The sequence below is a fragment of the Loxodonta africana genome, chromosome 1 (genome assembly GCF_030014295.1).
Source record: "Loxodonta africana isolate mLoxAfr1 chromosome 1, mLoxAfr1.hap2, whole genome shotgun sequence".
Taxonomy (NCBI): Eukaryota; Metazoa; Chordata; class Mammalia; order Proboscidea; family Elephantidae; genus Loxodonta; species Loxodonta africana.
This window is the reverse complement of record NC_087342.1, coordinates 79,194,336-79,207,413: the sequence shown is the minus strand read 5'-3', so window position 1 is coordinate 79,207,413 and position 13,078 is coordinate 79,194,336. Positions and strand designations below refer to the sequence as shown.

The following is a 13,078-nucleotide window of genomic DNA, read 5'->3' as shown; positions in this document are numbered from 1 at the left end:
TGCCACAAGAAAATTATGAGAACAGTTCATAATACTGACTTCCAGCATGGTTTGTAGGCATATTAAAAGGTCAGTTTTTGCAAGTCAAAATCCATTATGCTCAATTCTTGTGTTCCTGAATTGCATCAGGCCTCACAGCTATGACAGGAAAATGAAAAAAAAAAAAAGCATTCCAACCAAATGACTCTGAGATCTGCCAACAGCCTTTGGCTTCTTCAAGGACTGCTTTTAGCCAACTGCCTAAAAGTCTTGTCAGTTCAGTCCACCACGAGGGAGAGTCTCGGGATTGAACATTCTGTTACGTCTTTTGATTGTCTTCTTGAAAAGTCGTTCTTCTATGCCTATGAAGTTTAGAGAAAGACACAAAAGATGGTACAGGGGAATAGAAAGATGAGTTCCATGAGCACTGCGAAGGAATGAAGATCAGGGTGGGGAAAGAAGACTAGAGGTTAACTAATTCACAGTACTTGACCGAAACAGGAGCCCTGGTGACGCCTTAGTTAGTAAGTATGGCTACTAACCGAAAGGCTGACAGTTCACTCGTTGGAAACCTTATGAGGTCGGGATCGGCTCAACAGCAACTGCTCAATTAGACCGAAACAAAGAGAGACAAGTACAGTCACGCTATTGCAAACGCCTGTGTCCAGCACCTGGGTTTGACAATGTAGTTTTGCCTCCGCGATGCCGTAGCTCTGGTTTTGAAGAGACGGAACTCAGAAGTCAAAAGAGAGAGGTGAAAGATGGACACTCCTGTCTTTAAAACATCTCTTTTTAGAGAAAATTATTTCCTTAATGAGGAAAGAACAAGAGAAGCCCTTCGTGGGCTGGGCACAAACTTCAAGACAAAATGGCTCTTTATAAAGTTTCCCTGTGCCTGGAGAAGTCACAAATTCCCGATGTGGTGCTACTGTTAATCCAGATATGATGGATAAATTCCAAATCTTGGATGGAGAGGACATGTGCCTGGAATGCATAGATTAAACAAAAAAACCAAACCCGTCACCACTGAGTCGATTCCGACTCATAGCGACCCTATAAGACAGGGTAGAAGTGCCCTATAGAGTTTCCAAGAGCGCCTCATGGATTCAAACTGCCAACCTTTCAGTTAGCAGCCATAGCTCTCAAACTATGCCGCCAGGGTTTACCAGTACAGCTGTCAGCGGTGGGATTCGAACCCGTGTCCTCGTAAAGACAGCGCCTTAGGCTGCTCAGCCACGCTACTGCTTAGTTAAGTAGATAAATTATTAACTTCATAAATTAAGTCATTACCATATTAGAAAGACACCTGTCTGAAAAAGAATGCAAGGAGGAGTGAGTGTGTGAACAGAATCAATAGGAAAGAGTGGAGGGGGTTATGGCTGGAGAAAGGATGACACTGACAGGAGGGGAGAAGCAGCAGCAGAGAAGTAGATGGCAGACAGAAAAGGGATAGGGTTTGGAGAAGGGTCTGTAAGAAAAGATAGGATATGGACAAGCGTGCAGGTAGAAAGTGACCAAGTTCCCATCTTTACTATGCTGTCCGCAGGCCTTCTGGAAGAGAGAGGCTAAAGTAAATTCTTTCAAAGCATATCTCCCACAAAAAGATATGACTGGTTTTGCTCTGGGCTACCTCCTGATATGCTGATGTCTAAATTACCTCAGGGCAAAACTGAGTGTATAAGCTTTCCTTCTCTTTGATTCTCTTTCCCTGTATTCCTGACAAGGTGGCTGACTGGTTAAGGAGATGGACTGCTAATCCATTGTGCATTGCACATGATAAGATGTCTCAATAAAGTAACGGGAATCCATATTTGGAGGTGTTTTCTCAGGGAAAACCAGTTGTTATCGAGTTGATTCTGACTCACGGCAACCCCATGTGTGTCAGAGTAGAACTGTCCTCTCCAGGGTTGTCAATGGCTAATCTGTTGGAAGAAGATCACCAGGTGCCTCTGGGTGACAGGAACCTCCAATATTTCAGTTAGCAACAAGCAAGTGTTAACTATTTAAGTCCACCTAGGGACTCCTTTCCCAAGGAAAAGCCAAAATCCAACTGCCCCATAGTATTTCTAGAGAGTGGCTGATGGACTGGAACCGCTGACCTTTGGCTTTGCAGCTATGCTTCTCACCACTTGCCCCACCAGGACTCCTTCCATGGATAGGGACCAGTTAAACCCTAGAACATCGAAGTCTCAGCCAGGGGCATAGATAAAAACCCAAAAAACTCACTGCTGTCCAGTCAATTCTGACTCATAGTGACCACAAAGAGTTTTCAAGGCTGTAAATCTACAGAAGCCACCTGCCACATCTGTATCCCGTGGGGCCACTGGTGGTTTGAAATCACCAATACTTTGGCGAGCAGTTGATCTCCTCAACCACTGTGCCAAAGTCGGCATTAATTCAAGTGGCTTCGGCTCTCAACTCCAAATTAGTTGCTCCTTCTTCACACCGTTTTCATGGTCTTAGGAATTTTCCAACCATCGCACCAGGATCTAGCACCTTCACTACTTCTGGCTATCACAGCCACAGCAAATAATTATTGGGAAAGAATACAAAAGCGAAGAACCTGAAAAATTGGCTTGGGAAACTTAAATGCAGATGGAGAGAGAAAACAGATCCTAAGCAAAAAACTCTAAGTATATGGTGTCATGGACAGTTACTGTTGAAGCAAACCCTGGAGCCCAAAACACTGGTTGGGAAATTTAGCAGTGACTTTGTCTTGTGAAGCTGCAGCTGGGGTTCTGAGAGCCACACAGAAGCATGTGGGATAAAAGTCGGAGGCTGAGCAAGAACTGCAAGCATATTAATCTTTTGTAACAGCCCACTCCTGTTCCTGGACAGGCATTCAAACCTCAGCCATCACAGAGACTAAAAGAATAGAAGCTTCAGCCTCTTGCCAAAATTTGTGGTGTCAGTTTTAGGAGGTAATCCTTAATCATTGTGTCTTCTCTTGCTTTTAGTTTTCCTTCTGATATTTTTTCCCCCATGAGAGGTTTTGTCTTCCTGAATATCGGAGTATTTTATATATCAACTCTTCGGTTCCTCCCCAGCACTAGTCATCTCCGCTATCCTAACCTCCCTCAAATAACTGACTGAGACCTCGTTGGCACTGGGAAGTAGCTGACATGGGTGCTTAGAGGCATGAATTTGTGGTTCCTAAACTTGGGGAATCGCCTGAGAATTTTGTGAATATATGTATTCCTGAGTCCACCTCTATAGATCCTGAATGGACTGAGAATCACTGGATAGGGAGATGATTGGATCTACATCTTTGAAAAGTCTCCACAGATGTTTCCATTTTTCAGCCGTGTTTGAGAACTGCTAGCCTAAGAAGTGGTGCTGAGGAAACTGGACTGAACTGAGCTGCTGGGAAATTTTCACTAGGAGGAAGCATTGGAGACAGGATAAAAGGGGACTTGGAAAGGGAAAGTGAAGGTGACACATTATGTGATGAAGAAAATGAAGGGGAAGTTAGGAGAAGGAAGGTAGGTGGAGGTGTGGAAGAACTAGAAAAGAAGGTGAAGGAAGGTTTGGAACTAGGTCTTTAGGATGCACAGGATTTGGATGGCCCAGGAGGTAGTTTGAGCCTGTCCAGGTTGCCTATCTCTCCTCTGCACTCTATACAATGTGGGAAATCAGAAAGTTCACTTCCTCCTAAAGAAAATGATTAAGGGTTTTTTTCACATAGGAAGATGGGGCTCTTTTTGTCCAAGAGTTTTCTGGCTTTAAGAGAGCTTAGCAGCTCTTTCCAACTCTGGAAATAGTTTTCTCAACTGTGGTTGCTGGAAGACTTAGGTTTCCTGAGAAATGCCTTCTCTCTGGTTAGCATCTGAACACTTCTTCACCATTAACAAAGAACTGGGTCACTATGAGTTAGAATTGCCTCGACGGCAGTGGTTTTTTTTGATGATCACAGATGTCTGTTGTTGAGATCACTGATCTCCATGATGGGTGATTGGGCCGACATTTTGCTAACCAAGATTATGTGGGTGAGTGTGAAAGTGTAGGAGGAATGGGAAAAATAAAATCAGAAGGAATCTTTTCTCCTGCAATCTGTCCATTGACACAGGCACAGATGAGGAAAAAAAAGAAGACTTGAAAGGAATTTGTCTAACAGTTACTTCCCCCTCCCTCTTTCCATCTGTCTTTTTCTTCTCTACTTGTTAATAATAATGAGAAATTGTAGTAAAGAAGAACAAGCTGCCTGTGAAAGTGGTGGAATGTTGTTGCTTCAGGGTCAGGAGATCCTGAGTGAGCACCTTCTTTTACTCCAGTTCCTCCTGACTTTATTGTGCTTAAGTAGTCAGGTTGGGAGGCCCAAGGAGTGTCAAGGACCATGGTTCAAGTGAGTAACTATCAAATGATTTCTCCTTTCTCTGAGTAGAAAAAATACAAGGAAACATATTCATAAAGAGAAAAATGGGGAAAGTATGAAAAAAATTGCCAATATTCAGCTATGCATCTGTGAGGAAACAAAACATACATGAAGGTGTTGGGGGTTGAACACCTCTCCTCCCCCACCTTGAAGTGCTCTACCACTGAGCTACACCGCCTGTTAAGCAGAGCTGTGAGACTACACCATAATACTGACATTCTGCATGGTCCATAGGCATTTTACAATATAAGTTTTCACAAGTCAAAATCCATTATGTTAAATTCTTATGTTCCTGGACTGCATCCTACCTGGTAGCTATGCAGGAAGGAAGGAAAAAACAAACAAACAAGCCACATTCCGGATCAAATGACTAAGATCTTCCAACAGTCATTGGCTTCTTCAATGACTCTTTCAGCCAACCGCCTGAGTGTCAGTCAGTTCAAGTCTACCACAAGAGAGCTTCATGGAATTGAACATTCTCTTAAGTCTTCTGATTTGCTTCTTGAAAAGTCCTTCTTCTATGCCCGGGAAGTTTGCAGAAAGACACAAAAGACACTGCAATGGAATACAAAGATGAGTTCCACGAGTGCTGCAAAGGAATGATGATCCGGGTGGGGAGATAATACTAGAGGTTAATTAATTCACAGTATTTGACTAGAACAGAAGCCATGGTGGCACGGTGGTTAGGAGTTATGGTTGCTAACCATAAAGGTCAGCAGTTTGAATCCACCAGCAGCTCACTGGGAACCTTAGGGGGCTGGATCGGCTCCATAGCCACAGATTAATTAGACTGAATAGAAGGGCAACAAGTATAGTCATGGCTCTTGCAAAGGACTTCGCCCAACACCTGGGTTTAGAAACAGAGTTTTGCTTCAGGGATGCTGTAGCTCTGATTTTGAGAGAGAAGAAAGGTGGACACTCCTTTCGTTAAGAAGTATCTTTTAGACCTAATTATTTCCTTAGTGAGGAAAGCACAAGGGAAGCACTTTATGGGATGGGCACAATCTTCAAAACAAATGATCTCTTTTTAAACTTTCCCTAGGCCTGGGGAAGTCTGCAAATTCCTTATGTGGTGTGACTGTTAATTCTGATATGATGGAGAAAATTCAAATCTTCTTGGATGGAGGGGAGGGATGCCCGAAATCTATAGATTAAATTAATACTGCATCAGAAGGACAAGTCTCTGGGAATTGGAATGCGAGGCGGGGGCTCCCACAGAATGGAGTGAATACAGAGAGTGGTGGGTTTATGGCATGAGAAAGGAGTACGCTGAGCAGAGGAGAGAAACAGCAGCAGAGGAGTAGATAGCAGAGAGAAGAGGAAAAGGGTAGGGAGAAGGACTACTGAGAACTGATAGGATAGGGACCACAATGGAGGTGGAAAGTGACCAAGCTCCCATCTTTACTATGGTTTCTGCACTCCCTTGGGAAGAGAGAGGCTAAAGTAAGTGCTTTCAAAGCCTATGTCTCACAAACAGATAGGACCAATTTTGCCCAGAATTTCGTGACTGAGAGCACCTCACTGCTAATTCAATCGCTGACCATTTTGGAAAGAGCTTGTGTGGTTTCCTGTTTTTGGAATAGCAGTTGCTGATATTGGAGCGCTTTGGAAAAAGCCACAAGGAGGCCACATAGTCCGGATCCCATGTGCCAGTACAGCAGGATAGAAGCAGAATCCCCCGACAGTTTTAGGCTAGAATATCTTGTATTGTACAGCAACTGTTTTAGCGTGTTTGGGCTTAATATTCAAGAGAAAGAACGAGAAAGAGGGGTCAAGCAGTGACCAAGTGTTTTTGGTTTGAATAGGCTCTTACTGAACTCATCAACTTCTGGAGAGCTCAATGCACGAAGCCTTTAATCTGAGGTTCTAAGATTCAACCCCTGTCTGAAGTAGATACTTTCAGTTTTCCCATACTTCTAACTCATATACATACTGAGCCCAACTTTCTCCTGGAGCAGGTCTGAGAATATTTACACTGCATTTTGCTACTCACATACTCTCTTTTCTCAGTGGGAGTCTGAAGAGCTAGATTTCAAATGTGGAAAATCAGATTTGTAGTATTATTTGAGAGTTATTCATTCAATGAGAACAGCAACCGTATGCTCTGTCCTACTGTCAAATAGATGATCAAAATAGTGCCTTAAGGAATGAGAAGGATGGCACATTGTTGAGAGGTCGAGGCTGATGATGGAACTTAAATTTGCAAATTTTTAGGAGGATCCCCAAGTCTCTGGATTGTGGAGATGCTAGGTCCTTTCACTTTGAGAAAGGAGGAATGGACTTTATCACTTGTTATGTTGTTTTCTTTTTCTTTGGGAGCATTGGATAGGATTGGAAAGGCGTAAAAGAAAGAACTTGATCTGGGATTTCATTTATTTGAGATACTTTCAAATTTAAGGTGCAAATTCAGGTGGATGTTTTATATGTACAGTGATTCCTGAGACCAGAATGTTACAAAGATCTCTCATTTAGACATTTGTATAAAGCATGTGGCTGTAGAGCAGAGGGTCTCTACACAGAAGTAGAGTGAACCCTTAAGAAACTCTATCGTAATTTGAAGATCTGGAGCTCCTTAAAGGTATTCATTTAAAACCAAGGGATATGCTTGGCCCCTAGAGTGATCTTGGATTCTGGACTTCATACTGATTACACTATCTTCTTGGACTATCTTAGAAGACTTAAGGAGCAGCAACCTCCAGGTGAGATAACTTGTACCTCTTCTTTGTCAATTTCTGCACCAATAAGAATCTTCTCCATCTTCACAGGAACCACATAAAGTCCCCTTATAAACTGTGAAGTCCCCATTTTTCTACCAGAAATTGCTTCACAGCTGACCCAGATGGCAGTTCCTCAGAGCAATCGAATGTGAGAGCAGTAAAGAGAAGCAAAGATCTCCTTGAAGGAGAAAATTAGACAGATGTCAGACACAAAGATTTGCAGTCACTTGAGTAGAGGTAGAATGATCCCAACCCCACCCCAGTGCCGTTGAGTCGGTTCCGACTCATAAAGGCCCTGTAGAGTGACAGAAAAAAAAAAAAAAAAGAGTGACAGAGGAGGGGTTAATTTGGGTTTGAGTCTTGTGAAGCACAATTAGGATAGTTTTGGGTAACTGTGAAGTTATTGGTTGATATTATGCTAGAGCAACCTGGGCTCCAAACATACCCTTTTAAGTTTGCGATATGGAGGAATGCAAGGATGCATTCTTGTTGAATCAAGTTGTACTTGAAAGTCTCAAAAGTGAATTCAATATATTATTTGTGAGAAGGTCCAATGTACTCTGTGTATCACTCTTGGAACATCTCAAAGGAGGAACTTTACTTAAATTATACGATTTTATGAGAAACTAAAGTTGAGCTTAGTTGAAGAAACATACATATGTTCCCTATGTTCTAGTCTGGAAATCCAAAACCTTTAAATTGTATGTATAATCCACATAGATCCTGGGAAAAACAGAAGTCAATGCGATTTGAAAGGATTCTCAATAATGAGGGTATGGAAAACGTTTTGAAGGTAAATGTATATATTATGTTCTGCATTTTACAGGCTACATGATCTACCACCCATGTAGAATCTTTGGCAGAAGGACAATAATCATCATATCACTGGTTAGTTTCCACAAGTTAAATCAAATTGCTGCTATGATTCTTGCAGTTTGAAATGGGAAGAGACCGGGAAAAAAAAAAAAGAAGAGTAACCGTGAAGGGCCTGGAATTGATGAAGAAGATAAGGCATCTACACAAAGTAAAGAGAAAGGAACATAGAGACAACTTCTGATTCATAGTTCTGTGCAATTAGAATAAGATTGGCTAGTATCTTTAAGAAAAGAAATAAATAGCCACTTGAAATCTTTAAAAGTTATTTCAAAAAAGTAATCAACTAAGAGTATCATTGGTGGGTACACAGATTTGCTCCCTTGTCTTTTTGAGGTTCAGCCCATTTTAGATTTCCAAAGCCTCTTTAATGTTAATCATTGATTTGTGAAAGAAGAAACTTCACCTATATTAATTCTCCCTTGCATCAACACCACAGGAGTTAGTCACTGGAAGTCAATTCAAGAATCTTCTACTTGTTGGGCAATAAGAAAAAACAACCATGAAGGGACTTGAACCCTCAATCCTCTATATCTGGAATCAGATACCTTATCCATTACACCACACAGTCAATACTGTGAGGATATGGTACAAGCATATAAGTGAAAGTGTTGATAAGGGAACATTAGGTCTTTGTTCTCAAATTTTTCACTTTGCAGTTGGAGGGAATTTTAACAACATTCATAAAAGGAATCAAATATCATCTGAAACATCTGAGAACAATTACCTAGAATTAATAAACTGAGATTCTGAGATGATCAGAAGTGACATATTTCTTTGACAGCACTCTCGTCTACGTCACTTATAATGAAGATGCGTTTGGGTGGAGAATTATGACCCAAAAGCCAAACTCTTCTATAAAGGGGTGCAGATGACAGCTTAAAGAGAGGGATTTCCAGACGTTGGTGCCTTCGGACCTTATGGGTCTCAAAGATAACACAGCGTTGCCCTAGGGAGAAAAGTCTGGAACCACAAACAAGAGCTCCCTTTGTCAGAAATACCTAGTTTTAATGCCAGGAAAATATTTTATTACAATCCATTCATAACATAGCTTTTAAAAACTTTATCCTCTACCCACAAGTCGAAGAATCACCTGATACTGAGGTGGGATGAGGTAGTGGGTCCCAAACCTCCCCAGAAGAGTGGTCCTGAAGTGGGAGGTGCAGTTTAGTGACTTCCAAACTACATCAAATGGAGAGAAAGGTGCCAAAATAGCTCGGAGGGATGCTTATCTCATTGAAATGATAATTAGCCACAAAGTATTTTGCCTAAAAGTCATTCCCTACTTTCCCTGTGGATTGATCCACAAAACAATTCAAGGTGGTTTTGTGTAACCCACCCCCAACCCTGCCTTATATGTTGGTAGGGTAGGAGAGATGAGATATCCACAAATTCCTAAAGCTAAAAAAACTAAGTAATCACGAATTCTCTCAGTTTTCTCGTAGTCTTGATTTCTTGGAAGTGCTGAGTTATTTGGAATAAATAAACAATAATCTTTTCCTGCTCCTCTCCCTGTCTTTCCTCCCCAGAGACGTTAAGCTTTCCTTCACTCCAAAACTTCCCCCACTTGTTCCCAGAGCCCCTGTACAGTTTTTTTCTCCAAGTTTAGGACAAAATTCAAAAGCTATCTAAGGTCATATTCTGAATGCTACATCTTAATGTACACTAATTCATCAAGATAATTGTCATTTTCCATTGGATGTGAATAGTAAACAGTATCTATGACACAAAGACCTGAAGAAGGAACAGAAAAAAGGAGACCTGAGAGAAGGAGAAGAAATAAAATGAAATGAAGTAGGAGTGGCTTACAGATGGTAGAGAAGGTGCATCATGAAGAAAGGCAAGCATAGAGATGCAGAAGCTTAAACCCACGCACCTTTACTTGCTCACCGTCATGGAACCTTCTCCCCAGCTTTCAGTTTTTCTCTCCTTCAACTCCTTTCTCCTCTGCCTCCCAAGGCTGCAAGAAAGGTGTACATACAAGACAATGCAGAGGCGTACAAAGAAGAGTAGTAGGAGTGTTGCTTCGAGAAAAATAGACGCAGGTGGGTAAATAAGAAACAAAGGACACTTGGTAAAAAATTAAGCCATCTGAGTGTAGCAATGCTATCTGAAAGGCAACTGCGCTTTGTCTAGGCGACCAACTCTGTTTCTGAAATTCTAAAGAGACAAAAGACAAGATAAAAGGAAGGAAAATTCTCCTAGCGATTATAACATCTGTTTGAAACAGAATCTCTTGGCAAGCAGAAAAATTACAAGAAGCTATTTGGGGAGTAGGACATGAAACACAAAACCAATTGGCCTACCTAAAACGCACATTAGGTAGCCATGAAAACTTGGGACAAAAGGCCTGGGTAGCTCAGTTGGTAGAACATCAGACTTTTAATCCGAGGGTCTTGGGTTCAAGTCCCCGTTCAGGCATTCGCCTCATTTTACCCTCCTTATTTCTCTTAGAATTCTATTGATATTCTGCTTCCTCTTGGGGAAAACCATCCCTAACATTTACTATAGGCATCTTCATTCCTGTCTGCCAGCTTTGCTCAAAAAGAAACGGAATAGAACAAGGAGAGCAGAAAAAGGACAAAGTGCTCAATTAGAAGCCGAAAGGTTGGCGGTTTGAACCCACCTAGAGGTGCCTCAGAAGACAGGCTTGGTAATCTGCTCCTGAAAGGTGAAAGCCTAGAAAACACTCTGGAGCAGTTCTACACTGACCACAAGGGGTCAGTAAAAGTCGAGGCAGCCCAATCCTTCCAAATGAGGTGAAGGTTTCTGAAAACAAACTTTGTTGCTACTGTGCCTCATCTTTTGTAATTTAGACTCTTCGTTTGAATGCCCTAAGTGAGAGTCTCTAACAAAAGAACTCCATTAAGAGACTCAGATCGCCAAGTACTCAACACTTGCACTCACAGCAAGTAGTCATTTGGAGGGGAGGAAAGCGAAAGTAGAAGAGAAAGCTAGGAGGGTCGAACTCAACTGCAGAACCTCCCTTAAAATCGCCTCTCCCTTAAAATCCCACAATGCCAGTGTCTAGGGCTGCAAAGATGCTAATCACACAACCAGAGATGTAGAGCTTCTTGAGGCAAGCGGGAGGTGAAGGGCCGGCTGGTCACACGGGGTCCCTGATCCAGGCACCGACCTGAGGTGAATAGCGTTAGGGTTCCAGCGAACCACCGCTGTGCCCTCTACTCACCCAAGGCCTGGTTTCAAGCACAGTAGGTTATATACTCGCAAAGATGGTAAAGTCTTCTCTTCTCTAACCCGGCCCTTGCTCCCTGCGGTGACTCCCCGTGCTCACCTCTCCGTCCCTCGGTGGAATCCCGGCTGGGGCGCTCAGAGGGCCTGGCCGGCTGGCTGTGCATCTGAATGCGGCTCTGCGTCCCAGAATATTCCTCGCGGGACTGTAGAAGAGGTGTGGGAGTCAGTGCGCTGCAGCAGAGCTCGGCGCCCCTAGGACACACGGTGGTTGAAACCTCTGAGGGGATGAGGTGGGGGGAGCGAGGCACGAAGGGGGACACCCAGGGGCCCCGCCCAAACAGCCTTGGTGAGGTGAGAGCGGGTAGAAAGCGTGCTCTTTAATAGATTTTTTTCTTTGGCTGTCTTTATGCTTTGTGATATCCGGGTATCATAAAGAGACAGCAAAAGATGTGAAACTTAGGTTTCCGGTTCACTGCTTGATGGACCAAAAACCAAACTTGTTGCCGCCGAGATAATGTAAAAGTCTCATCCCTCACTCTCCCACAACCTTCCAAGTCACTGAGTTCCTCCTTGCAAAGGTAAGCATAATTTCTTGGGTATTCTCTCAGAGATATTATTTCCTCCACTTTTTATACAAATAAGGAAATAGCAAATACATTCCACTGCATCTTGGTTTTTTCACCTTGTGGATGTTGTAGTGATTTCCAAGTCAATGCAGAAACAGCTTCTTCCTTCTTTGCTTGGCAGCAAAGAATTCCATGGTATGGGTATATAATAATATATATCTTGCCCATACAAATAATGTTGCAATAAGTGATATTCCATATCTGACATTTCAAATGGGTGTGAGTACTTTCTATACATGGAATTGCTGAAGGAGTCCATGCGATGTGTGATGGTAATTCTGATGGATCTTGCCTAATGTACATTCCCACCAGCATGTCACAATGGTCTGCCTTCCCCACACTATTGCAACCACTTTGTGTTCTAATACATTAATGGCAATAACAATAATAAACCCATCACAGTGACCACATGTGTTACAGAGTAGAACTGTTCCACAGGGTTTTCTTGGCTGTAATGTTCACGGACACAGATTGTTAGGCCTTCCTTCTGCAGTGCCATTGTGTGAGTTCAAACTACCAACCTTTAGGTTACTAGTGGAGCACAAAACTTATTGACCACGCAGGGACCTTTATATCAACGTAGGCCTCAGGTAAATGACACATTCAAATATTAACATAGAGTAAACAAGCCGTTGTTAGACTTCCCAAATCATGTTTAGTCCAATGGAGCCACTCAGAATTTGGAAAGTAGCTATTTAAGACTCCACTTATAACTGATGAAACAAAATTAAAACTTCAGTTAAGGGAGAAGACAATTATATAAATGAAAATATGTTAGAGGTAGCAACTCAAATCAATAGAAATGGGTGAATTATTTGATAAATGGTGTTTGGCTAACTGTGTAGCCGACTAGGAAAACTAAGGCTTACATCATTATAACACCTGCGATACTAAACTTCAAACAGACATAAAATTTAAGAGTAAAAAAGAAAAATAAAATGAAATGTAACTACTGGAAAGGCCAAAACTGAAAGTTTGTATAACTTTGGTGTATAAAACCAATTTTTAAACAAACCTTAGTAACAATGAAAGTTTGACATAATTCACTACATTAAAAAAATTCTTCCTGGACGTGTTTACATTCTCTTTATAAAAAACACAAGACCCATCCACCTATGGTCACTTGATCTTTGACAGAGGACCAGTATCCATCAAATGGGAAAACGACAGTCTTTTTAACAAATTTTGCTGGCAAAACTAGATGTCCATTTGTAAAAAAATGAAACAAGTGTTTAATTGGGTTAAGACCAATTACAGAGTTATTAGGAAAATCAGACTATTGTCACTTCTATCTCTGTTTATAGCTAAGAAAAGTA

General features: G+C 41.9%; 1 non-coding gene across 1 annotated transcript; it reads left to right on the top strand.

Annotated features, from left to right (window-relative positions):
• Positions 1–10,289: 10,289 nt before the first annotated feature.
• Positions 10,290–10,362, top strand: TRNAK-UUU (transfer RNA lysine (anticodon UUU)). The gene has a single exon. It is a non-coding gene; the product is annotated as a tRNA-Lys (tRNA).
• The last annotated feature ends 2,716 nt before the right edge of the window (positions 10,363–13,078 follow it).